This window comes from Gorilla gorilla, chromosome 6 (assembly GCF_029281585.2).
Source record: "Gorilla gorilla gorilla isolate KB3781 chromosome 6, NHGRI_mGorGor1-v2.1_pri, whole genome shotgun sequence".
Taxonomy (NCBI): Eukaryota; Metazoa; Chordata; class Mammalia; order Primates; family Hominidae; genus Gorilla; species Gorilla gorilla.
Genome location: NC_073230.2, coordinates 165,054,775 through 165,080,869, shown reverse-complemented (window position 1 = coordinate 165,080,869; position 26,095 = coordinate 165,054,775). Strand labels below are relative to the sequence as shown.

At 47.6% G+C, this 26,095-nt stretch overlaps 1 long non-coding RNA gene across 1 annotated transcript; it reads right to left on the bottom strand.

Moving 5' to 3' along the window:
* Positions 1-1,339: 1,339 nt before the first annotated feature.
* Positions 1,340-4,434, bottom strand: LOC129523718 (uncharacterized). The gene is made up of 3 exons (XR_008667294.2): positions 4,378-4,434; positions 2,300-2,444; positions 1,340-1,504 (listed from the first exon to the last, which is right to left on the bottom strand). It is a non-coding gene; the product is annotated as an uncharacterized lncRNA (long non-coding RNA).
* Between the last annotated feature and the right edge of the window lie 21,661 nt (positions 4,435-26,095).

The following is a 26,095-nucleotide window of genomic DNA, read 5'->3' as shown; positions in this document are numbered from 1 at the left end:
ATTGACAGAAATAATCAAACAAAGCATATGTGGATCTCATTAAACAGAGGGGAGCCCTGATGGGCACTTTCGGGGAGGCTGAGAATGCGTGAATCACAGGCATGCCAAGGAAGAAAATGCGGACTCAAAGCAGAATAAAGGCAGTGACTTGTGCTGGGAAAGAATCCCTCCCATTCTGACTTTTCTTAGGGCATACGCCTGAGGCACCCCCCAGTGTCCTCCACCGTCACTTTATTCTGTTCCGGTGTTGGGTCAACACAGCGTTGGAGCCCTTACTGTGATGTAGGCACTGTTCCAGGGGCTGGAAATCCAGAGGCTTCGGCACGGAGAGACTGCACCTGGGCCCAGGGATGAAGGTGGAGATGGCCTCACATGTGACCCTACGGCTTGTGCAGAGCTCCCGCGGCAGGACTACTGGAGGAACACCTGGAGAGAGGTCTCAGGGCCCAAGCCATCACAGCTGCTTCTACTTTTTATAGTTTTCCCTAAACTGAGAGCATCCTAGGGATGAAGATAGAGTGGTTCTCACTGATATGTTTATTCTACAGATGGGGAAACACAGGCACTGGAGCTTAAAGGACTTCCTCATCACACAATTCTTTCCCACTGGGGCTGAGACAGATGTCATCATGGGTGGAACGGTGTCCCCCACAACTCTCTGCTACCTTCCTACTTAGAGATTGAAAATTCAAGCTCCAGGAGTTGTTGGTGAGACAGGTCATTCCTGGGACCACAGCAGGCTTGGGTCAAAGTCAAGTTCCCACAGGAGACAGCTTGTAAGTAACTTAACTCATACAACCCTGACGGCACTTGACATTTGCAAACTTGTATTGTTATTATTATTATTTCTTCTTTACAAAGGTGTCCTGTATCCTAAGCTATGTCCTGAGTCCGAGGGGGGAGATGCTTCACGTTTCGACTCCTATCAAGGTTAGCACCTTCTAAGGAGTGGGTGTGCAGTGCCGATGTCCAGGCCTAACTGCTGAGAGCTGAGTTGACTTGTTTCAAATCCATTTGCACAGGACATGCCCAATGTTGTTAATGATTGTAGCACAGGGAGCACTGGTCAGAGATCACCGACGCACAGCTGGAAGCAGAGCTCAATGATACCAGGAGGAGGCCGTAAGCCAGAGAAGGCAGGTGGCCTTGAGAAGCTGGGAGGGGCAAGGAGACCTCTGCCCCGGAACCCCCAGGAACCAGTCCTGCAGCCCATATTAGACCTCCGGCCTCCAGAACTGTAGGATAAGAGACTTGTGTGGTCTTAAGCCATGAAACATAATTTGTTACAGCAGCTACGGGAAGCGAATATGCCATCCGTTTTAACAGAGCACGAATCATATGAAGAACACGTTTTATTTTACAATGCAGTGATCCCAGTGTTTCTGTGGTTTCTCGTAAATCACGCATCCTTCCCTGGCTGGGAAAATGGGTAGATGCTTAGATGTGGGGCCATCATCGGAAAGTGTACGTGGATTTTATTTTTAGTTCGGGGTGGTCATGTTGCCTACAGAACCATTTAAAGGAGAAAGAAAGAGAAGCTAAGAAAAAAATGAAAATAGGAGGAAAGGAGCAGGAGAAAGAAAGAGGAAGTGAAGAGAGACGGGGAGAAAACCTGAAAATGAAGGGCCTTGGTATGAAACAAGTGGGAGGAAAGCTTCCTTGTCCTCTGAGCATTTGCTGATGCAGGCCACGGTTCCCCGCACTGGCCGAGGCCACACCGTGTTGTGATGGTGAGTGTGGCCTTTGGAGCATGACCAAACCTCACCTCTGAGCGTTTGCTGATGCAGGCCACGGTTCCCCGCACTGGCCGAGGCCACACCGTGTCGTGATGGTGAGTGTGGCCTTTAGAGCATGACCAAAACCTCAGACCAACACTGGACTCAGTTTCCTCCTCTATAAAATGGATCTAGTGACAGTGTACATCTTGTAGTCTTGCTGTGAGTATGAACAGCACTTAGCGGTGTGACTGGCACATAGTGAGTCAGTGGAAAACGTTGGCTATTACTTATTTAAAACAAGCAAACAAACAAACAAACAAAAAACCATGAGCTGTGATGACATTTGACCGTGCTGAGAGATTTTTGCAAAGAAGATCCTTTTGGAAGGTGGACTCACTCCAGCACCAAGGAGTATAGACCATCAGATATAAGGAGACACGGTGCACATTCCACCCTGGAAAGGGGCTATTCTCTTGTCACACACTTTGAATAGGTTTCAGATGAAAAAACCAAACAGCAAAGAAGCAGTGGAATGGGCATGCATTTGTGGGAGTGTGTGTGAGGGTGCGTGCTTGACTTACTGTGGTTTCCAAAATGCCTTGTAGCAGAAACTGTACCCGTCCAATAGACAGCCTCGGCTTTGGTTTTGGTCAAACTCAGCATGCTGCAAACATCTACTCCTGATGTATTACTCTTTCACTCTTTCCAATCCTCTGTTCATGTTGGCTGCAAGATAACACAAAAGGTTAAGTTTACAGTGATCCGCAGTCCTAAAGTACTGTGCCAAAGTAACAAGATTAATACCTTTTTGACAGAGTTTAATAATATGGTTTTATAATATTTAATTTTGTTCAGCAAATATCTCTCAGTAGGAAGCCTTTTTTCCTTTACTTACCTAATATTATTGCTTTAAAACAATTTAATTCCTATTTCCTGGCACAAAGAACTTATTATGTAGACATGTTGTGATCTGATTCTTATAGGCCTTTGAGGGGTGGATTAACTTCAAGTTAATTTGGACATCCAAACAATTTTGACAGGCAGAGCTGTCAGCCTACTGCAGATGAGGGTTGTTAGATCTGGGTGTATCTTATTTTACGGATAACTGACAGAGAGAAACGTTGTGTTTTGCTTCAAACAACAGGGGTTCTTTCCAGTTGGGTTTTCCTGGTGTTGGACGTGGGCATTGTTAGCCCTGTTTCCTTGTCTCCCCTGTCGGTTTCTGAATACAGCTCACACCTAACTGCCCCAATTACCTCTCTAACCCCCCAAACAGCGATTTACCATCCATTAGGAAATTCCTAGTGGAGTCTTCTTGCTAATATCCTAGTGATAAAACCAATAAAAATAAATTGGTTCTGTGGAATATACTCTGATGAGGCTACAGTTCTCTTCCTACGGTGAGAAGCGGAAGGAATTCAACTTGCCCCAAAGGGCATTGTCAGCAGTTGCAAACAGCCTCTCGTAAGTGTGTAAAATGACTTTTTTGAATGATCTACACGGTGTCCTCAGAACCATTATACTTAAGGGAAAAAACGGACTCTGGACCCGTGGCTGCCTGGCATCCTCACTCCCGCCCTGTCTCTGACCCCCACAGTGGCACTCTGTGGCTCCCTGGGGCATGGCAGGAAACAGAACCATTCCACTTAAGGGGAAAAACAGACTCTGAACCCGTGGCTGCCTTGTGTCCTCATTCCCGCCCTGGCTCTGACCCCCAGAGTGGCACTCTGTGACTCCCTGGGGCATGGCAGGAAATAGATGCCTTACACAGCTGGCAGGAGGGGCAGCCCTGGAGACCAACAGGGAGGTACCTGAGACCCGGCCACGGCTCTGCACTAGTAATGCTGAACCTGGTAATCAGATGGGACCTGGCTCTGCCTGTCTCTCCCTGCTCATCTTTGCTCCCCAAATCCTTTTCAACATGTAGCCCCATTGCAAAGGCCCAGCTGCGGTCATTTCAGAGGAAAACTCCAGTGAAGATATCAGGGTTAGGGAAAAAAGATCAGAAAGAGGCCAACAGGATTTCTGAGTGACAAGACTCTAAGGTTTAACTGCACTTCTAAAAAGGGTGTAGGAGGGCACAGTGACCATATATCACTTTTAAATGTGTATAATAGCAGCTTATGTTGAACTCTTCCTATGAGGTACTGGCACTGTGAAGAAGGTTTCATACACATCACCTCTGTCTCCCTCAAAAAACACTATGGTTTACATTCTATTATTATGCACATTTAACTGAAGGGGCAATTTAAAAAGATCACAAGAGTAGTCAGCGAGAGGACTAGTTTTTACGTGAGATACATTTATTCCAAGAAGAATAAGTATGGAAAAGAAATGAGTAAACACATCTAGCAGTCTCTGCATGTGAGCTCCAGCCTCTGGAGGAGATCGCTGGGTCACCATGGAGGGGATGCTGCCTGTCCCACCCAGACCCTCCAAGCAAGACACTCATCTCCAGCCTGCGGGGTCCTAGGGCTCCCCTTCTCCAGGAATTGTCCCCCCAATGAAGGAGCTGCCTTGCCAGGATTAGGGCCTCTTCCCGGGGGCACCCACATTCACTGACCTACTGCTACAGGGATTCAAGGCCCTGTCCCACCCGGATTTGGGATAACTCCGTAGCAGGTCAACTTCTCTCTCGGCCCAGTTCTGCTTCTCTTACCTTTTTAAAGGTGCTATTCCCAAGAGCTCTCCACATACCCCTGCACACTCATCTCCATCTCAGAGTCTGTTTCCTGGGGAATCTGACTGAACAATTCATGGGCGGGGCAGTCGTAGGTCACAGACTCTAAACTGGGATTTTGGTATTGGATCTCCTGCTGGCCAGCTGGAAGTGAGAATGCACCATTGGTGGTGGATGAGGTGCTGATGGCCCTGACATGCAGGGGGGCATTGCTAAAACTGCACCAGGGTGAACTGGGGTGATGCACCATGGAAGAGAACCTAAGTGCCACATCTCAGGCATGTGAGAGGTGCTGGGGCAGGAGTAACGGTAAGGGGCATGGAACTGGATGACTTCTGCTGGGAGTCACAGAGGTGTCAGAGGCAGCCAGTGAAAGCCTGGAGGTGCAGTGTGAGTGCTGCAAGGCCTCCTGGGAAGCACACAGAGTGATAGGGTCTTGCTGTGTCCCCACACAAATCTCACCTTGAATTGTAGCTCCCCTAATTCCCACGTGACACGTGGGACCTGGTGGGAGGTGATTTAATCACAGGGTGGGTCTTTCCCATGCTGTTCTTGTGATAGTGAATATGTTTCATAAGATCTGATGGTTTTATAAAGGGCAGTTCCCCTACACACACCCTCCTGCCAGTTCCCCTACACACACCCTCCTGCCAGTTCCCCTACACACACCCTCCTGCCAGTTCCCCTACACACACCCTCCTGCCAGTTCCCCTACACACACCCTCCTGCCAGTTCCCCTACACACACCCTCTTGCCTGCCTCCATGTAAGATGTGCTTTTGCTCCTCCTTAGTGTTCCACCATGATTGTGAAGCCTCCCCAGTCATGTGGAACTGAGTCCATTAAACCACTTTCCTTTATAAATTACCCAGTCTTTATTAGCAGTGTGAGAACAGGCTAATATATAGAGAGAATCTTATCTCCCTCCAATTGCACAGAATCCCCTAGGAACCCTCCCTCTTTTTCTCCTAGGCCCTGGACCAGTAACTAGGATCCGGGCTCAGCATATCCCAGCCATGAAGGTGCTAGGACTCGGAAGGGAGGAAGCGCATGACTCAGCAGCACAGCCGAGAGCTGAGTCAGCAGGGCCAGCAGAGGCTAGAAGAGGAGATGTGGACATGGATACCTGGGGGCTGGATCAAAGGGAAATTCAGGACCCGAAGTTGGGCAAGCAAGAGTCTGGCAAAGATAAACCATGTTGATAAACCCCTCCCTGCACTGATCAAAAAATAAATTCCCAGGATCAGGAATAAAAGAAGGATTATCACTACAGATCCTGGGGAGTTAAGGGGAGAAAGAGGGAATATTATGAAAAGGTTTATGCCAACAAACTTAACAACACGTAGATGGTAGGAACAAGTTCCCTGAAAAACTATAAATGCCCATAGGGAATGTATTGGGGATTGGACGTAGGAATCTCTGAGAAGCTTCTTGGTGACCGTTCTCAGTAGGTCTGCCCTGGCGGAAAGAAGCCCATCACGGAGCTAGACGTGCTGACAGCAACGACGCAACCAGGAGCGACAGAGGCCAAACGGCAGCACTCAGGCATTTTTGTTACCAGCGGCCCGTGTGGAGGGGTAGCTCAGGGCCTGAACTACAGAGAGCGGTTTTAGAGAAACACGTACATTTTCAAAGAAATGTAGTATTTAAGGCTGGGTGTGGTGGCTCGCGCCTGAAATCCCAGCACTTTGGGAGGCAGAGACAGGAGGATCACCTGAGGTCAGGAGTCTGAGACCAGCCTGGCCAACATGGGGAAACCCCGTTTCTACTGAAAATACAAAAATTAGCTGGGCATGGTGGCAGGCACCTGTAATCCCAGCTACTCGGGAGGCTGAGGCAGGAGAATCGCTTGAACCTGGGAGGTGGAGCTTGCAGTGAGCTGAGATTGCGCCACTACACTCCAGCCTGGGTAACAAGACTGAAACTCCATCTCAAAAAAAAAAAAAAAAAAAAAAGTATTTAAATAGAAAATAAATGGAGAGCCAAGGAGGTGCCACACAGTTTGTGCTATCAGAAGAAATCCAGGGTGGCTGGGCGCAGGTCTTCCAAGCAAGCATCATAGCTTCTCTCCTCGTTTCTGGGCCTGAGCCCATGGACAGAAGAAGAGGGTGGGTCCCTGAAAGAGGCCTCCGGTAACCCAGCAGATGTTCCTAACAATGATTCCAACACATCCCACAGGGCTCTGCAGCCATTTGCCCAGGCGGTCACACCCTGAGGAAAGAGGAATAGCAAGGATGTGACAACTTCCAGCAGGCACAGCCAGGGGAGATATTTTGCACCCAGAGACTGAAGTGTCGTCTGTGTTAGAATAGCGGGTGGGGATCAGGCAACACGTGGTGTCCTGGCCGAGGACTGGCTCGCCTGGACCCCCGGGTCCACAGGCTTGCCTCAAAGCCATATTCCCACCCCGGTGTACAAGGGGACCAGGCACACTTGGCCGCTTCGCTTCCCCTTTGAGGAACTTCAAGTGGAAGACTCAAAAATGTCCAGTGACTCCCTGACCTGGCTATGCAGTAAATAAAAATAGTATTGTTTCCCAGTGGAGATGGTGAAAATCAGTACCACTCGTAAAGATGGAAAGCATGCGAGCATGGTGGCCCCAGCTTACCTCCATTTAATTCCCCAGTCCCTTCCCTGCAAAACCAGACAGAGGCTGGAAGCTGACAGTAGATGGCCCTGACCACAGGCCTGGCTGAGTAGTGGCCCCATTGCAGCTCCTGGGCCACAGGCGGTATCATGACAAGACAAAGGGTGCAAAAATTTCCATGCCTGCTGCAGCATAAAATGTTAGGCAGTTCAATGGCCAAGGACATGCTGAGTGTCCCATTTAAAGTAAAGAATAAACACTCCATCCTGCCACAAGGAAGCAAGTGCAGTGTGTAGTAGGCCTCCTAGGATTCCACAGGCAGCATAGACTGTACCTGTGAGCGGTGGTCCCCCCACCAGTTTTCTGTGGAGCCCAGAGTGGGAAACAGCTATTCCGCATGCCCAGGCTGTGGTACAAGCAACCGAGCACTTGGCAGCTCCCATGGCATTAGAGATGTCATTGCTGGGGGAAGATGCAATGGGAGAATCTCAGGCAATCCCCTAGGATTCCAAGAAGGCCATGCCCTCTGCAGCAGAGAATTACATGCCTGTTGACAAACAGTTCCTGGTGTTCTACTGGGTTCCAGTGGAAACAGAGCACCTGGCCATTAGACACAGAGTGACCTCGCAGAGACAACTGCAGGTCACAGACCCGCCACATCAAAGATTTGCGTGAGCCCAGCGATCCATCATGTGGATCGTGCACGTGAAGAACCACAGGGCACAAGCAGGCTGCACAGGCAGGGAGCCAGGGTCCTGGGACTTTCACGACTGTTCCAACACCACCACTCCCTCATCCCACGCTTAGCGCCACGTGGAGGGTCATGTACAACCAGCTGGTGGGGAGGAAAGGCCTGAGCACTCGCTTTATGAATGAGTTACTTTGATCCCGATATGTAGGTGCCACCCAAAAGTACCCGAGCACTGCACTTGGGTCTTCTGCCTGAGTGATGTTGCATGACCTGGCCAGGAATGTCCTCCCAGTGGGCGAGGCTGCGGGGAGTCCATGGCCGTCCACTTGATGTGGAACAAGAAGCGGCTCAAAGTAAGAATAAATTTTGAGAAAATGAAAAGACACCTGGGCAATGGCAAACAGTCTGGCTGGCTAGTCAGGGGCTTGGAAGGGGAGAAGCTGGAATACTGGGGACAAGGAAATCTTGGCTTGTGGCTGGACATATGGAGTGGGCAAGACGTGCAAGTAACTTTGTGTGGAATATTAGTATTCAACAAACAATGCCCATCAAGGAGGAGGCACTAAAACCTAAAGAAGACACAAAACCACAATGCTGGCCCAATGGCACCTGAACAGGGTAATGCTGTTGGCAAGGGTGGGAGTCATGCTTTGGGTCCCAGGCTTCTGGTACAACCAACACACCACATCAGCAACAGAAACCCATGCTTCACCCCCCAAAAAGGCTCCATATCTTGAGGACACTTACCAGCTCAGTGGCAAGTTGACTGCACTGGATTCCTTCTGGAGGAGAGGGGCAGTGATTCATCTGGACTGGGATGGACACACATTGCAGGGATAGGATAAGACTGTCTTCCCTACCTGCAGGCTAACATAAGGCTGGATCCGCTAACACAAAACATGCCATCATATCTCCTTGGATGAAAGCCACATCTCACCAAAGAAAGTCGGCAGGAGGCACAAGATCATGGCAGTAACTGGTCCATCCCAGTGCCATCAACCTGATGGAGAACTCATTGGCTTGAAGATGAATCCCTGGGGCATCTGTTGGAACTGTGCCCAGCTTTGGTGGTAAATGGGCAAGCACAGCAGTTACATGCTAAGAAGAGCACGATTATCACATGTGGGAATATGGTTTTCTCCACATTGATAAGCCACTCAGGGCAGCAGGGGTGCTGGCCAGGCTGAGGGCTGCCATGCGTGTGTGGAGTAGCCTCAAGGCCACTGCAGTAGCAAAGGTCAGAACTTCTGGGGGCTGATTCTTAGTGAACCTGTCTTAGACACATGATTGGAACTGCTTTTGAAAAATTAGAAATACCATTTCTGGAATTGTTATTTATTTATGTTATTATTTATTTATTTATTTATTTGAGATGGAGTCTCTGTCTGTCTCCCAGAGCTGGAGTGCAGTGGCGTGACCTTGGCTCACTGCAACCTCCGCCTCCCGGGTTCAAGTGATTCTCCTGCCTCAGCCTCTGGAGAAGCTGGGACTACAGGTGCCCGCCACCATGCCCGGCCAATTTTTGTATTTTTAATAGAGACAGGGTTTCACCATGTGTCAGGCTGGTCTTGAACTTCTGACCTCAGGTGATCCACCTGCCTTGGCCTCCCAAAGTGTTGGGGTTACAGGGTGATTTTATTTTTGGTTTATTGTAGGCAAACGTTAAAATTCCTGACCGTGTCTCTACCCAGATATTTAATCTGTAAATCTGAGTAGAGAAGTTTCTGGGTGTAAGGCTTTTTCCTGGGAAACTCCCAACTTTCCTAGAATATCCACTGGATAGACTGTTGTCTCAATTCCTGTGTTGTTCATCCCGGACACACTAATATTCACACAATTTGGATTTATTCATTCACCAACTTAAAGCAGCAAAGGTGCTCGCTGCAGCAGAGTGACAGAGGGGACGATTGGCACCAGAGGCATAAGCCAAGCAATTCTTTCTTCTCTTGAGGCTCAAAAAGTAAGTTGCGACCTCCAATAGCCATCCATTTGATAACTGACATAGTCAGAACTATGCCGTTTAAAAATATGGCTATGACACTAATTGTGTCACATTAGGTAACAACAACACTGGTAATGCAACTGCGATGATTTATAACACAGAAGACCTTATGTGAAGGCGCATTTCATGGTTGATGAAAGGCTTTTAAATAATTATCTTCATGGTTTTCAAAATGTACCCCTGAATATCCAAGGGGTGAATATGCAGGACAGTCTTGGAGTTTGGAAGTGTGGGTGGACTACAGTGACACGTTCTGAGGATTCTACCTTAACTCTACCTGAGTGTCTCTGCTGTTACCTGCTTCCTGTGTGGGGATTCCTTATAAGATTTCCTCTAAAGAGAGTCGGTTTCCTGATGACTCCAACATTCAAGATTTTGGGTGGACTGAGCATGAAACTTCTACCACTGCCAGGGCTCAGGGTGGGATATGAACCCCTTTTGTCTAAAGAGTCTCTTGAGTGTTCTGTCCCCCAAGTGACTTCTGAAAGTTCTAGTGTTTTTCAGTGAATGTGAACAATGACTTTGCCAAAAATCTTTCACGATATCCTTGCACATCTATGTTTTATGTGATCATTATCTCTGATGCTGCGTTGTGGGCACGTGTGCCCTCGATTGCTGAAGCAGGAGACACAGCCAGTGGGGTGAGTGGAGGAGGACGTGGTTCAGCAAAGTGACATTTAGAGGGATCTTGCAGGGAGTTTTTGGAATTGTATAATGTCCTATTGCTTAAATCAAACTCCTTTATTTTTCATAGAAAATACTACATGCATTTAAGAAAATTCTATCACTGGATAGTTTTTAGCAGTGACTATTAATTAGAAGTGGTTATTATTGCAGTAATGCCTCCAAGCACATAAATGCTCTTTCTTAGTAATATTAATAATAGTCCTAATAGTATCAATCATCCATTCAGTGTTTAGATGTGCCAGGCACTGTTCTAACTGCCACTTCATAATAATTTAATCTTCATGGCAGCTCTCTGAGATAAGTGCTATTAAAAGTGCTATGTTGTAGGTAAGGAAACTGAGGCATGGAAGTAATTGCCTGAAGACACAGGGCTAGGAAGTGGTAGAGTCTGGAACCCACTCTGGAACCCAGGCAGTCTGACTAGACTCTGCTCACAATCGTAATACGGCAAGCAATTCTGCTCATATTCAGTGGCCCATTTCTTTTTATCTGAAGAACAATGAATTCCAGGATAAAAGAAGAGAATGCTGATCTCCCTGGTTTAACTATCTGTGCATCTCCTTTAAAGGGGAATTATGAGCAAAAGAATATGTTTTTATAAAAATCAAGTTTCAGATGTTGCCGATGTTGCCTTGTCAAAGCCCAGCACCCCCTGGGGACTGCAGTGTTGCTGGAGGGCACCCCAGGGCTCAGTGCCCAGGGAGGCAAGCCCACAGCTGAGCAGCCTGCTGCCAGGAGTCACACGTGTAGAGTGACATGAAGGACTTCAGGCTCAGACACATACATGACCCTTGTGGGTTGAGTGGAGCTGTGCTATGCTGATTGGCTTACTGTAGATAGTGCAGGATGTCCCCACTTCTTGTGTGGTCTCCAACTTATATTTGGAATATTCATAGTAAACAGTACCAAGCCATGCTGTTGGTACTGCATTTAAGTAGTCCAAAGCTTCCTCAAATCCCTCACCCCTATTCCACTGCATCAGTAGGCAATGCATTGGTAATCCCAACTCTGTTCCAGGACTTTGTGTGTTACGATGTCAACCTTTATGTTTTCTTCACTAGACTGTGAGCTGGTCAAGGCAGGGACTCACTCATGAGGCTTATGTCTTTCCCAGTGGAGAGTCCAAGTCAGTGTAGATACTCAGTAAATATTTCCACAGTGTCTTAGTCTATTTGGGCAGCTATAACAAAATACTGTTAGTTGTGTAGCTTATAAGCAACAGAAATTTATTTTTCACAGTTCTGGAGGCTTGGATGTCCAAGGTCAAGGCAGATGTGGTGTCTGGTGAGGGCCTGCTTTCTGGCTCATAGACAGTACCTTCTCCCTGTGTCCTTACATGATGGCAGGGGTGAGGAATCTCCATGGAGTCTTTACAAAGGCACTAATCACATTCATGAGGGCCCCACCCTCACGATCTAATCTTCTCTCAAAGGACCCATCTCCTAACACCATCACATTGGTGATTAGGTGTCAACTTAGGAATTTGGGGGAGACAAAAACATTCAGACCATAGCACTGAGTAAAATGAATTAATGAGTGAAAGTTCAGTAGAGAAAGAGATTCTTGGAATTTAGGGAAAATAGCTTTATGGATGAGGAATATGAGTTCTAAAATAAATTAATATAGTGGTATTTGAGCCAAGGCTTCTCTTTGGGAAGGAAGATCTACTTTCTACTTAAAGATTTCTTCAACTATCATAGACTACAAGGATATCCCTTTTTAAAGTTCCTACATCAATTTAAGAGGGAGCTCCTAAGATTGGCTGCTGAATACCAACTCAAGTTAACAAGAAGAGGTCTCAAGCCCTGGTGGGAAGGATTTTCACTTCTAGCTATGGTGGAATAACTGGTTTTAGGCTATCCTCCCACTAAGGACAACTATACAATATGTACATACAAAACATCTGTGGGCAGGCATCAGGAAATAGTTAAGATAGACAAGGCTAAACAGCCAACATCCTTAAAGAATCCACATAAAATTGAGGTGAGCACTCAGCTGGTCTGAGTGCAGTGGCGTTTACACCTAATCGATCACAACCAGTTACAGATTTCTTTGTTCCTTCTCTACTCCCACAGCTTCACTTGACTAGCCTTAAAAAGGTAAACTAAAATTGAGGTAAGCCCAACATTTCCCAGCACGATTTCTCCTCAGAAAATTTGACAATTATTAATACAAAACATTGTATCCATTAGGGTTAGGGTTAGGGTTAGGGTTAAGCAGACACTGAAACAAAATTGGGAGTGCATGCAATTGTTTTGAGGATGATTCCCATGAAATACAAAAGACAGAGGAAGCAGAATAGGACCAGGATACATATATGAATCCCATAAAATTAAGTGGGGTGGGAGTAAGAAGGATTTGGACAGGGAGAGCTGCAGGCCTGACAAAGTCTTGGCCAATCCTAAAGGGAGCACAAGAGCAAAGATTTCCCTGTAGAGGAATCCTGCATTAGGTAGAAATGGCCGGTCATCATCAGAGGACTTGGAAGGAAAAGCGTGATGGTAGACTGAAAGCTGAAGTGGATCCCGGACACATTGAACTAGGGCCTGTCAACTAAATGCATTCATTTTAGATGAATTGCAAGTCCTTCTTTTGAAAGGAGATCCAAGAAGCACACCTCCATGGCAGCAACGGAGGTGACAAAAAGATCTAATGTGTAAGTAACTAGAGTCTAAGAAGGATAGAAAAGAGAGATTAGGGGAATAAGCAGTATTTGAAGAGAGATTGGCCAAGAATTTTCCAAAATTGATGGATGGCAAGAAGTCACTGATTCATGAAGCCCTAAAAAATATTAGCAGGAAAAAAATAAAGACAATCACACTCTGTACATCAGAGTCAAAGTGCTGAAAAATTGGGACAAAAATAACTCTTAATAGAAAGCAGAGAAAATAAGTATTGCTTTTAAACAAGCAATAAGATTAGAAATCGCTGACGTTTCAATGGAAATGATGGAACGAGGAAGACAATGGGATTACATCTTGAAAGAGGGATGTTGTAACAGCCTACATCTTGATCTGGGTGGTAGTTACACAGATGTAATAGCTTGGCAAGAATTTGCTGAGCTATACAATTGAAATTTGTGCACTTTAGGTATGTATGTGATACTTCAATAAAATTATCTAAAACAAAAGCCAAAAATCCTGTGCAATGTGAACACATTCAATGGTAAAGTAAATGAAAAACACAATCCTGTTTACAGTTTTAAAAGACTATTCTGAATCCTGTGTGGAGAATAGCTTATCACAGGGGACATTTAGAAGCTGAAAGCCATTTAGGAAGCTACTGTAACAGCACAGGAAGATCAGGGTGGTTGCAGCAATAAAAAGGGAGAGAAGCAGAAAAATAGATAAGTTTTGGCAGGACAGTTCACAAGGTTGCTGGATGTGGGGTGTGAAGGAAAGAGTGAACATAAGAACAACTCCTAGAGTTCTGGCTTCAGCCAGTGGATGGAAGGTGGTGCCTGTTACTGGGATGGTATCAACTTCGAGAAGAGCATGTTTGCATGAAAAATAAAGGATTCCATTTTTGACATGTTTTGTTTCAAACAGATTGCTATTGGACATCCAAGTGGAGACGGAATATCAATTTGGAGTTGGTCATTGTTTTGCTAACTTCTAAATTTAATTTCTATTGAATCATACACATATGCTCATATGTGCAATATATAATTTTGTGAATGCAAAAATGTGATTCTCTGGTATGTTATTTTCTTTATAGTGGTTTCTTTCCCTTTTTCTTTTTAAGCTTGACTCCTCCTCATTTGCCTCTACTCATCATACTTCACTATCCTTCAGTAACTGTGGTAACAACCCAGTAGTCTCCCTTCCATCCTCATGCTGTACTCTGATGACTACATCTGACAGGCAATCATTGTTGTGCAAAGACTGGATTACATCATACACTTTCCTGCTTCACTCAGTGACTCCGTATGGAGATCTCACCAAGTGACTCTGCTTACCTCTGGTTTATTAATTTAATGGTTGCTTTCTATTCCATAGGGTGGGTGCTATCATTAATTTAACATTTCCTCCATTATTCTTGTAAGGACAGGGTCTCACTACATTGCTCAGACTGGTCTCCAACTCCTGGTCTCAAGTGATCTTCCCACCTTGGCCTCACAAAGTGCTGGGATTACAGGTGTGAGCCACTGCATCCAGCCAAGAATTCCTCTATTGACAGACTTCTCTTTCTTCCTAGATTTTTTTTCTGCTGTGAAGAATATTGCAATAAACATTCTAGAATATAAGTCCTGACATGACAAAGTCTTTCTTCTGTGAGAAGTTCTCAAGGAAGAATCTCTGGGTCAAAGACCAAATGTATTTTTAATTTTAATGTATGCTGCCATATTGTCCCCACTTCTCCTTCCAAAAAACTGCAGAACTTTTCTCTTTGTGTGACTAACATATATATGCCAACTTACTAAGCTTTCAAATTAATTCTAGTAGTTTTTGTTTCAATGTAACTTCTTCGGGATTCCGGTATACAATCAATCAATCTTCAGCAAATTCAGCAACCAGATATGACTTCATTTCTACTTTTCCCAACATCTATACAAGTTAATTCACTTTCTTGTCTTATTGAATTCACTAGAAATCTCTAAGATAATGTTAAAGTGTAATGTTATTATACACAAATCTTCTAGTTCTGGATTTCAATTTCAATTATTTCAATATTTTGTTATTCGACATTTAGTACTGTAACATTTGCTTTTGTTTTCTGTTAAATAATTGATGTTTATGTTTTTTCCTTTTTTGTATTTTACATAAAGTTTCCATTAGAAATTATGGCTGTATTTTTCAAATACCTTTTAAGTATCTATTGATGTGACTAATTTGTTGAGATAATGGTATATGGATTGCCTTTTTTATGTTGATATAGTCTTGCATTCTGCTTGGTCATGGTGTGTTATTTTCTTAATATAGTGCTAATATTATATTTATAATTTTGGCACATATTTTAAAGTGAGATTAGTTTATACTTTTTTATATTGTTTTTATCATCAATAGGTTTTTGTATTAAAAGTCATGCTGCTTTCATAGAATGAGTTTTCTATGTCCTGAAACAGTTTAAATAACATTAATATCGCACATTTGTCAAATCTTGATTCCACTCCTATATGGTAATTTGTTAGTGCTTCCTAGTTTTGTAATCAAAATATGACCTGGAGTCAGTTAAGATGAAATTGTAACTACTTGTCACAAAAAAGACAGGGAATTTAATGTCCTCTGTCTCAAAGTATGCTTAGTTTTTGCAGTGGGAGACTTCTTAGAAGAAAAATGTCATAATCAACTTCATAAGCCATTTATTAAACCATGATGCGTGTTTATGTGTGGTAGGTTGCGTGGCAGACAGAATGCTCAACCCAAACTGAGAGGGTTTATTTCCAGGACTGACATTATCTGTTCTAATTGTGTGGCCTTTGGCCTTAGTTCCCATGGCTGTAAAAGGGAATTTAAAAAGCCACCTCACATACCTCCTCACAGGCAAAGAAGTGAAAACAGGAGTGCCCCTCGTGCCAAAGGCTTCACATGTCTTAAAACCAAACAGACTGTGGGTCCCATGAAACTTATTTCTTTACAAAGTTTCCTGAAACCCCTGCAAAGTTCCACGCAACTGCCATGTGGGCAAATCATTTCCTTATAACCCAGTGACTTCATCTGTGTCTACTGGGAGTTTTAGATATTCAGGAAGCTTTTATCGATGGTGATATGTAGAAGGCAGGTAAAAAGGGAGAAAGGGAAAATCACCTTACATTTTTCCTCTTTTATAGCCAATACCTGCATTTTTTAAGGGTGATTTTAAATCCGAAGGTCAGGTCCACGGTGATGGTTCCATTAAAATGTTCCAGGGCCTGTATTTAAATGATGGCGATTTCTATGTTAGCCTTCCCTTGTATTTTAACTCCTCTCAATCTCAACTTACTACCAAATAGTCTACAGGCCAAGCATAATGTATACCTGCAGCAAATGACATGTCTTCACCTGCACACTCAATGCCTCTCCATCATGCCTTCCAGGAGAGCTGTCATTCCCACTAATGACACAGTTCACATTCCACTCCGCCTGCTTCTCACCCAGCCAGTCCGAGGCTAGCATTCAGAAAATGGCTCAATTAGGACCAGCTTTCGGGTGTTTCTGCTGGATATCTGGAGTGGTGAGGGGTGGGGAGACAGAAGAATGTGCATCGTTTTTCACCTCCAGAAAGTTCACCCGTTATCACAATGAGTGATTTTCTCTTAAAGTCAGACACATTTAGGGGGACAGAATGAGCCAGTGGTTAGGTCTCGCCCTTGCTAAGGCAGAAGAACGTAATGACTCCATCAACAACCAGATGTGTAAACACTGGGAAAGGGGAAGAGCACTGGGCGTGGGTCTTCAGGAGGCTGTTCAGACTTTTCCTCTAAGGGAAACACGTGGTCAGCAGGGGGCAGGGGGCAGGGGGCACTGAGGCTGAGTATGTGCATGTGAGGTTTGCGTCTGCTTCTAAAGCTGTTTAGGAAAGCAAGTTTCTCTGCATCCACTCTGTCTTCCCACCTTCTGGCTCTAAAAGCAACATTTGCTCCTGAATCCTGAAGCATAAATGGCAGCATCTCTGACTCTGTCCCTTTCCCCGGACTCTCTCATCCTCCTGGGTGTTGCTGCTCACGCCTGGATGGGAGAAGCCTGGAAATCCTGTAAAGCTTTGGTTCCATGGGACTAACGTTCTGTTGATGTTGACATCACATTAATTGAATGCTTTATGGGATCTAAACCCCCAAACCAGGTCTTATCTGCGTTATTGAAGGTGGCTGCGTGGCATAAAGTGGAGCAGATGAGCTGGAGATACTATCTGTTTCTGTGTCTTCACGTGCAAAAGCCACCAATGGGGACATGGACATTTCAGTCAGCTCAGAAAACAAGGTGCTGTGTGGGCATTTGCTCTAAAAGAATCCAAGGATGGCCACATGACTAGATGCTTTGAGCCAATCATCTGGCCACGTTGGAAGTATTTCATCCTCTGAGCTCCAACCCTGTCATGTTAGGGCACTCCAGTGGCAGGAGTCAGTCTCATAAAGTGGTGCTTTTTTTCCAGAGCAAGGAGCTGGCCGAGGGCTGGAGGGTGTCCTGGTGGAGACCGTAAAGGCATTGCTGTGAGCAATTTGTGCCTTCGTGCTTTCTGTTTCTCCTCATTTCTCCAGACACTGCCTCTTTTTGGCCTGGCAGGGCCCAGGCCCTCTGGCTGAGGCAGGTCGCCTGGGGAAGAAAGCTGACTCTCTCCTAGAAGAGCCATGCTGGTGACAGGAAGAGGGGTGAAGCACCACAGATTCCCAAGGATTGAAAAGTGCCTGTGATACAGGGAGGGGAAGGTGGGCAGGGTGGGTAACAGAAGGTCGAGGAGTTTCCTGAAGAATTTGTCCACCCACCACCCTCCCCTTTGGGGACTGTCAGTCCCCGGGTGTTCCCACCTGTGCAGGTGAGCGGGCTTCTCCGCAGGCTGCCTCTGCAGGGCTGCCCTGGCTCCCACCCTCCTCCCTGAGGCTGCTCACTGCAGAGGCAGATCGGTCCCATCATCCCTGCTAACGACCTTCCCATAGCAGCCCATGGTTCTCAGATTCGAGTAACAGTTCATTTTATTTTATTTTACTATTTTATTTTATTATTTTATTTTATATCTTATTTTCATCAACTTTTATTCTAAGAATGGTCAGGGCAGAGAGGGAATCAGGTTAGAGAAATCAAGAACTGTTATGGCACACGTCACAATTCTTGATATCTCTCACCTGATTCCCTCTCTACCCCGGGCGTCTCGAATCACCTTGTGCTTTCCACCGCAGGCCTCTCAAATACATCTGGCCCTTCTATGTGCTTCTCCGTCAGTTTCCTCCTCCCCTTGTCTTCACCTGGCATGGACGTCTTCCAAAACTAAGCAGTGCTGTCACCACCCCAGGAGAGTCTCCTGAGCACACTGGGCTGCCTGCCTGAGCCTCGGCATCTCCTGGTCATTTCGGCGAGTCCAGTGGCTCGCAGCAACCCCAAGGTGGCTGGTTCCACAGGTCTGTGCAGCGAGGTGAGACTGTGATGACAAGAACGCATGTGTAGCACATCCCCCGGGAAGGGTCTGCTGAGAACCTGCTGTCTCTTTTGAACGTGGCTGTCTTTGCTCACAATACTTTGGGGAGTCCTTTTACAGCGCGGCTTCAATGTGTACAGCATAGCATTTGAATATTTTCACAGCAGCAAGTATTGATCCTTTAAGTCTAGGTTTAATTTTTGGAAATAGTAAAAATCACTCAGGAATATGGCTGGGGGATGAGTTGGGTGACTTTATTTGGGATGAACTGTGGCTCATGGCTGTAAACAGTGTTTCTGAGGTCAGTCCTGCGAGGGCAATTCTGTGAGCCTTACTACCAATGAGAACACCGCTGAAATTAGTATGCACCACTGTCAGCTGGTCTCCACTTTAAAAAGTCTAAACCCGGGGCCTTAAAGACATCCTCGCCTACATGTCACCTCTGGCCAGGTTTCTCCATCACTCGGGGACAGGTCCTGGAGTCCTAGGGCGTTGGAAGTTTCATGTGGGAGCCAGCAAGGCTCAAGATGACAGGAAGGCAATTCCCATGCCCACCTCTGGCCTGCCCTCTACCCCAGCGACCCTGCAGATCCCCAGGAACAGCTCCTGCCATCTCTGATGTGTTTCGAGAATGTTCTGCTCCTATGGGGCTGTAGCTACTCAACCTGCCCAAGCAGGGCTGCAAGGCTTCCCATCTCTTCTGGTGCTGACGTTGCCAGAGTCCCTTGCCAGGACTGGAGGACACACGGGAGACACGTCACACAGGCTGGAGAGCCTTCGATCTACCAGCTGGGAGCTCCGGGCAACGTCCGACTCCCCATCTCTGCTCCTCTGGGCCCCAAGCAGCTTCCTGTTGCTCTCAGATCCATGATCCCCCTTTTCCACTGTGGGGTACGCCACAGGGCCCTACATTTTCCCGGATGCCTTTGACCTCCGGCTCCTCTGTAGCTTTGGCCAACAGGAGGCATAGGTGGAAACCTGTGGGGCGGCGGAGAAAGGAGCCTGTGCCACTTCTTCCCCTGCCCGCCCTGCTGCCCCGGCCTCTCTGCGGCTCTTATTCCTGGCAAGGGCCCTGCCTCTGGGTTCTAATGATGCCAAAGGGTGCAGCGGCCCCTCTGTGGTAACCTCAGGGCCTGCATGGACTTTATGAGAATGATCTGTATCAGTTTTCCTCCTGAAAGACGTAGAGTGCCTCTGTGGCCCTGAGGAGGACTGGGCCTGGGCCTGGATTCCTCCTGCACCGAGTGGAGGCCGGAGCTGTCCTGCCACGAGGTTTAAATAAAGGTCTATTGACGAATGCAGTGAGCACACTTTAGTGCAAAGGGACATGCTATGGAAGAAATGATTACCATTATCATGAATCATCAGAAAAGCCTGTGGCTGCCTCGGGTCCATGACATGCTCCCGCCATCATCAGCAACACTAGCGGCCAGATTTCAACAGACAGCAAGGAAGGAAGGTGCCCTTTTAGTTTTCTTTTTGAGAATTTCAAGTTCAGCTTCTAAGAAGACGCTGCCACCTCGGTTTTCCCTCCCAGCCTTCACCTCCTCTCTCCTTCCTCTGCCTTCACTCTCATGCCCTCCCTTCCTCACCCCCGATCCCGCCTCTCCCTTCTATACGAACTCCAGCCTGGCTGGTGGGGAGAATGTGCCAAAGCTCAGCAGAGGAGCGCTGTCTTCCTCCCTCCCTGTCACCGCAGGCTTATGCTAACAGTCACCCTCCGGAGCAGGACGGCCTTGCAGAGGCTGCAGAGATGTCCCCGGAGAGGCCTGCTCCTTCCCCGTCCCCACGCAATGTAAGCGTGGATCTTCTCAGCCTCCGTGTGTCTGAGTGTGCAGCGTGTGCATTCTCCTGCTTTTCTTCTTCCTCTTTCACTTTTCTCTTTTATTTTTTTCATTTTTATTTTTTAATTTTAAATGTTATTTCAGTAGGTTTTTGGGAACAGGTGGTGTTTGGCTACATCAGTAAGTTTTCAGTGATCTCTGAGATTTTGGTTCACTCACCACCGGAATACTTTTCTCTTTTCTTCTCTTCTTCCCTCTCCTTACTTTCCCCTTCTTTCTTCTCTCCTCTTCCCTACCCACTTCTCCCTCTTCCCCGACTTCAGCATGCAAATCAAAACCAAACGCAATAAAGAATAAAAGTCCTGTGGTTCCCCAGCCCTCTCCCAAAGTGGGGAGAAGGGCACGTCTGAAACTCCCTGTCTGCTGACAAAGGAAAAGGTAGTGAAAAGCTCCCTCTTTCAAGAGACCTGGCCGCCGCCGTCATCCTGCCTTAGAATTAGACATCATAGACATCCAAAACAAAAACAGCAAATCCAATGCCATCCACGAGATACACATTCCCTAATTGCTAATGTTTCCTTTTGATAACTAAAAAGACTGTGCACATTAAATAAAAGGAGATTTAATTTCTAGTTTAAATACAGCTGCTGTGATTCTTATGTACCACACAGCTGTGGTGAGGCTGGCACGAGGCCACGACGCGGAGGCCCCTCGAGCCGGTCCGCATTGTCTCTGACACGCGTACACAGAGCATCCTGGAGTGCTTAGGAAAGATTTTTATTCATTCTCAGGTCTGCGCTGCATCACGGGGACGAGCCTCACGAGCCCACACCTCGGGGCTCCTTGCACCTGTCAAATCATTTTATTTTTCTCCCTCTGGCAATGTTTTTTCTGTAGGGGAAAATAATTTGTTTCACCATTTCTCTTCCAATTCTGGGCAGAGACAGACCTAATCGAGTGTAATATTTCTTAGTCTTCCTAAAAAATTTCTTTTCAATAAAAAGGACTGATCACATGTTTTTATTTTGAAAACCACGAGAGCAAAATTTGGGGTTGGAGTCTTAAAGAGACATTGTCAATCTGGGTCTGTGTCTCTTGGGGTGGGGGATAAGAAATTCCTGCCAATTGGTGTCATTCCTGACTCATTTCAGAACGAAAATAATCTTAGAAGATATAGGAAAAAATTAGAAAGATTAAAGTCTTCAAGGACATTCTGGCCACTTATTTTAATTTAGTAGCTCTCCTCCAGAAGGCCTGAAGTATTTCCTGCTCTGTTCAATAAATGAAGATTGTTGCCGTTGGATTGCCATGAGGCCGGTATTTCCTGGAGCCCTCCGGAGTCCTGATGTGGGACCACTCTTGCTTTGAGAGGATTTAACCTCAGGAAGGGCCCTGCAGCCACCTTAGCCTTTGGGCATTTCTATGGCTCCCAAAGTCTGGAGACGACCCACCTCATTCAAGGCCCCCTCCTCCTGGCCACAGCTCTGCAGGCCCCTTAACACTACCCTCAGCGTTCGGTCTCCAGACTCTGACCCCGTATCTTTGAACATGAAATGGACTTCCCAGTGCAGCTTGCAGAGGGAGGGTGTGAAGACTGCGGCCCGAGGAAGAGCCAAGGTGACGTCCTAGCCAGTGAGGTGGAGACCTGGGCCTCACTTCCTCTTAGGAACGTCGCCAATGCAATCCCTTCCTTGCAGACATGCTGTGAGTCCCCCTGGGGCTGCCATAACAAAATGCACAGGCTGGGGCTTGAACAACAGAAATTTATTTCTCACAGTTCTGGAGCCTTGAAGCCCAAGATCAAGATGTCGGCAGGATTGGTTCCTCTTGGGGCCTCTCTCGTTGGCTTGTAGATGGCTGTCTCCTCCCTGCATCCTCACACAGCCTCTCTGTGGGAGTCTGTGTCCTGATATCCTCTCCTCATCAGTCACGTTGAACAAGGGCCACCCTAGTGACCTCACTGATTCCCTCTGTCTAGACCCCATTTCCAAATGCAGCCACCTTCTGAGGGACTTGTGGTCTGGGCTGCAGCTTATGACTCTGCGGCCACGGCACAAGCCTAGCCTGTAGGGAGGGTGTGCAATGAGGACCTTCCAGCCAGAATGCAGGCCAGGGCCACTCCAGGGTGACACATATGTCCCCTATCCCTTAGCCCAGGCCATTGGAACACAGCCACTCTGACTGTCCTGGGAGCGAGCTCACCAATGGCAAGAGGAGGAAAGGATAAAGTGACTGAGCGGAGGTGTGGACAGGGACCCAAGACCCAGCTCAGCTATTCACAAACTCATGTGGCATGGGAAGATTACTTCACTTCTCTATGAAAGGAAGGGGTGGGGTAAGTGACCTTGGAGGTCCTCGACACACCCCATGTTGACCAGATGCAGGAAAGAACATAGAGTCAGCAAACTACAGCCTGAAGTCTGCATCCGGCCCCCCATCTATCTTTGTAAATAAAGTTTTATTGGAACACAGCCACCCTCATTCACTTATACATTATCTCCATGCCACCATGCAGAGTTGATGGAGACTGTATGGCCTGTAGTGCCTTAAGCATTTCTATCTGGCCTTCTAGAGAAAACACCATACAATCCCTGGACTAGAGCACTGAAATTTGGCAATGACTGACTTTTGTTGGGAGGCGGCAGTTTGGCAGAACTGATTTATTAAGCTTCAGCGAGATGCCCATTCATTTGCCATGATGTACAATATTTGCTTGAGTCTGTGTGGGTGAAAGTTGAAAATTCGTGGAACAGCAGGCCGCCCATTGTGGGCCCAGAAACTCTCAGCCATGCAGGATTTCTACCCCGACTCCCCCGGGGCCCACCAGACAGAGTCAACAAAAGGAACAGGAATGGGGAAACAGGTTGAAGGCTGACAGACAGGCGTTGTGGCGGGGGCCCAGCACTGCCCACCTTGGGCAATAGAGTGTGTGTCTGAGATTAGAGGGCAGGGGCTGGGGGCAGCAGTCATTCAGGGGCTGAGAACCACGCAGCAAGGGAGTTCCATTGGTGTGGAGGCATAGAAGGGTCACCTGCACCCCCATAGCTACACTCCCTTCGTGCCTCTGCAGTGAGGATGTTCAAGGCCTCAGCTGGTCCACAGAGTGGTGCCACGTGGATTGGGAAAGGCCTGACACAGCTCAGGCTCAGGGCTCACCGAGTAGCTGTAGCCAGTCTCCAGTTCCTGTCTCTACGGCTGTGCGGGATGTGGTCCCAAGGGGCAGGGCTGTTGAGAGGAGCAGATGAAAGATCCGCTTCCCAGCACTCGGCTCAGGCCCTTCCATCTGAGCACCCAGGGCCCCTGCACCACTGGGGCCAGAGCCGGGCCCAGCTTCCGTATAGTAGGCGATGCCCCAAAGCAGCCCCTGACTCTCTCCACACCCACCCACCTCAGGGAAACGTGCTCTGGTAGGTAGAGAACTGCTGAGGGTGTTTCTTGGATGTTCAAGATTTCACTGTGGTTTGAGGAATTATTTCATCCCTTCAACGCCAAGAGAGGGAATTTAGCCACGTCCACGATGGCCGATATAGCCTATCTGATCTGGGCAGCGTCTTGGGGCCCCAGCCCCCACTGCCTCCAGGACAGCGTGGCCGAGGCCCGTCTGAGTGGGTTTGTTCACACCCCCATTCTTCTCCGACTTCTGTAAACTCCTGTTCATCATGCCAGAGAGCCTGGGTTCTGCCCCCCGACCTGTGAGCCAGCAATCCAGAGTGGCGTAGGCCACGCCTCAAGTGTTCTGTCCCGTTTTTCTCCTTCTGCTCCCTGTGCTGTGCGGCCCGGCTGGGCTGGATGGGAACCCTGCCCCCTCCCAGGTGCCCGACCTCTGCCCTTTGCTCCTCTGTAGCCCCTTTCTCTGCCAGCCCTCTCTGGTTCCACCTCCATGTTCCAACAAACTCAAAGCTGGCCGTGCTTTGAGGGTGTTCTGCTGATATCTCAGCCCCTTCCCAGGGCTGGCAGGTGCACGCTGTCAGGATTCTGGCAGGAGAAGAGCATCCCTGGCAGAAGGGCCTTCTGGAAATAGCCCTTGCTGCCCACCACGCAGCCCTGGGGTGTTGGGCTCAGCATGGATGGCTGTAGGAAGCCCTGCACCTGGGGTCCTCTGGAAGCTGAACAGCAGTGCGAGTGTCTTCAGCAGCAGGGCAGGAAAGACGAGCTGAAGCAGGGATACCTCTTGGAGTCAACACCTCACAGGCTCGCTGGTCCGTGACGAGGTTTATGGAGTGCCCACCACATTGAAGGCCCTGGGATCCTACATGCCTTGGAGAAGGTCTCAGCCGACTGCGTTATGTGGAGCCCCGGCCTCACCCTTCACTGTCGAGAACCACCCAGCAGCTGTCACCCGTTCAGCACATGAGCCCTGAGCCTCTCACATGAGCCAGGCGCTCCTGAGGGCTGGGGACAGAGCTGCCCTTAGCAGAGGTGGGGTTGCCCCCTCGGGAGTGGACACACACTTGCACAACCACATGCACGTTCAACACACAGACACACACATACACACTCAACACAGACACACACGTAAAAATGAGAGGGAGAGAGAGGAAACTGGAGGTCAAGAGAGAGGGGCTGGAAGATTTGGGCTGTGTGTTCTGTGAAAGGGGCAACAGGACCTGGACAGAGCAAAGCCAGGACTTTGCTCTTTCCTCAAATCCGAAAGCCGGGTTGGCCCTGTCTCTGGAGGGCACTGGCGTTCAGAGCCACCACCGTGCTGGTCTAGGACAACACAAAATGGCCTGGCCTGGCCCAGCCTCAGCTCAGAGGGATGGAGCGTGTTGGGCCGGCAGCACGGGCCAGTCAGGCCTCCCAGAGGAGACACGGCAGCAGCTTCAAGGCTTTTCACTGCTCACTTTCCATTCTCTTTTCCTTTCCCTCTCTCACTTCCTCTCACTTCCTCCAGCCTCAGCCCTGCAGTGCCCGTCTCCTCAGGTTGCTCTATTCTCCTCTTGGAGGCCCGAATGTCCCGTTGATCTTGATGTCTCACCCAATCTCACACCTATCTTGGAGAACCAAGGAAATTCCCGAGGCTGCAGTCTACTTTTGACAGTTCAGAGCAGGACAATCACTGTGGGGACAGCCTGGCCCTTGGGGAGGAGACAGAGAGATAGGCTTTGTTCTCTCACCTTGGCAAGCTGCAGAACTCTAGGTAACACATTCCAGGTCTTGAGCTTTAGGGAACGAATGAGCCAAGAACCAGTTCAATATCAATGATGAAAGGGAGTTGAGTCCCTTTCTAGGTACCCAGGTCACTTCTCTCCTAGAGAGCTATGGGCTCATCAGACATTTGCTCAGCAAGCCTTCACTCAGGCAGCAAGAGGACAGAAGGGATATTCCCAACAGTGTGCTGCCTGCAGGATCACTTCTCTGTGACTGAGAGTACCTTTCGGGTGGCTGTGTGCTTGGGTCCGCCAGGTACAGGCTTTCTCATTGCTGGTCAACACGGACCACCTTATTCCGTAACTCTTATCCTAAAATATTTCCGTCTTTCTCCGCCCTAGGAATGCAGTCCACCAGGCCTGGTGGGGGCTGCTGTCAGGGCTGTGTTGAGGTGAGGCATCTGCCTTACCTTCTGTGGCAAAGCAGGAGGCAGGATGCTCTATTTATAATTTGGGGGATTTTTGAAATCATAACTCTTTCATTATAAAAATGCCTTAAGCTTTCAGACAGCAATCAAACACAGCAATATCCGGTGTTGTCAAAGAAGGACCTGTGTGTTTTTAAAAACATTATCAAAGAGCATGAGTCTAAATGATGTTCACCGAAGGAACATGTTGACAATGTTTATGACTAAGAGGTGCAAATGTACGTATCAATAGGAAAGAACCAAATCATTCATAACTGTGGATTATTTAATGTTCCTAATATCAGAGTCTTCCTTGGTGAGATATTATTTTTTGACATGAG